Consider the following 1,874-nt stretch of genomic DNA (forward strand, 5'->3'; position numbering starts at 1 on the left):
AGAGAGAGAGAGAAATCCCACCTTCCACTTCTTACCTGTTCATTTCAGCCTAGTTCCAGCCCATTTTTCCTTCAGGTCTCCTTCGTTGCACGGCAGAACATCGGAGACAGCCACGTCGCCTCGTCCACTAATGGGATGGTCGAAGGGAGCCCTCCATGCTCCATAAAGCCCCAGCCAGTCCTCTCCACCCTTGTCCTAACCCTCCTCTTCCCCTCACTGCCACCGCTGCCAAGTCAAGCCACGCCCATCCACCACAGCCATCGCTCGCGCCATGGCCGAGGGGAGCTCGAGCTCTTCTCCGGCTTGATCCTCGCCGTAGCCGTCTCCTTCTTCCACGGGGACGTCGTCTCCGTCGTTTCCTTCGTCCACCTCTCATCCACGAGCCTCGGATCGACCTCCCCGACGACCTCTTCTTTGGTTCTTCCTCTGCTTCACGGACGCCAAGCCGAAGGCCTCTTCTGGGCGCCGACCTCTCCTTCTTCTTCCTTGGGTCTACCTCGCTGCCGGCTAAATTCGTCGCTTCCCCGAGCTCGGTCGACTCCTCCGAGCCCCTCTACGTGAGAAGCCGCGCTTCCCTGTACCTTTTTCTGGTTGATCGCCTTCTCTGTCACTGGTTGCTTGCATGCGTGACAGTTCCTCTGTCGTCACTTTGGTCACGGGCAAGGTTGCCATGTTGCCTCTATTTCTTCAGCACACACGCAGCGCTCCATCTGCAGCTCGCGCACTTGCACTAGGGCCTGCCCAGCTTCTTGTTTGTCGTAGCTCTCTGCCCCGAGCCGAGCTCCAGCTCGTGCCCGAGCGCATGTGTGCACACGACTCTGGCAAGAAGCAGCCGCGCGCTCACGCACCCGAGCACCACTCCTCTGCACACACTCCTGCATGCCACACCCAGCGCTTGCACGCAACATACTGAGGCTTGGCCGCCATGACCGAAAGCCTTGAGCTCGTGCTGCACTCGCTGTTGCTCCACACTTGCGCACACGCAGTAGCACCCATCCTCTGTTTTCGCACCACCGCCGGCTCACCACAGCAGCAGCTGCCGTTGCGTTTGCTCGCCGGCATTGCCTCCGATGCATTGTATTCGCTGGAGAAGAATACTAGGCCTTCTGATCATTCAAATCGAGCTGAGCTTCCCTTTGGTACCAAACATAGCAGCAACTCGGTGGTCTAGGCCACGCAATCCTACAGGGGAGCCCCGATATCGAACCCCCACGGCTGTGCATTCTTTTTCCTGCAATTTTGCGGCTTCAGACTTTCAGACCTTCTTCCTACTTCATCTAATGCCAAACCCATTCAGCATCATGTATCCATTCAAGTTCAACTGATAAACCACGCAGGCACACACCCAGGAGGTCCTAGGTTCGAGTCCCAGCAGCCCAATTTTTGCCTCTTATTTATCTTTTTGCACACCACATAGCCAGCCGCTTGGGCTTGGCCCGATTCTGCTGCTGCTATTTCCTTGCGGACAGAGCGCTCTATATCTATCTACCGCTCGCATGTGTAGCCCGTGTAGCTCCAGTTTCAGCCCGTTTATATTTTTTTCCTGTTCTGTTTTTTCCTAAAAATCCAGTGCATGCATATTTACAACAAATGCCATCATTTTAAAATGCTCATAATTAAATGTCCATGCATCCAAATAAAACATGTTATATATGTAAAATGCTCAGAATCTTATCTACTTTCATAATATGCATCTTTCATCCATGTTTAAAATGATTAAAATTGTTGTTTGCATTGTTTCGCACAAATGACATGCTAAATGGTTTTGTTTCATAACTTAATAACCGTAACTCCAAATTTTATAAACTTTATATGTAAATGGGGAAGAAAAATGCATAGTTTAACATGGTGGCATTACTTTGAATGTTCAACAA

The sequence above is a fragment of the Triticum urartu genome, chromosome 4 (assembly GCF_003073215.2).
Source record: "Triticum urartu cultivar G1812 chromosome 4, Tu2.1, whole genome shotgun sequence".
Taxonomy (NCBI): Eukaryota; Viridiplantae; Streptophyta; class Magnoliopsida; order Poales; family Poaceae; genus Triticum; species Triticum urartu.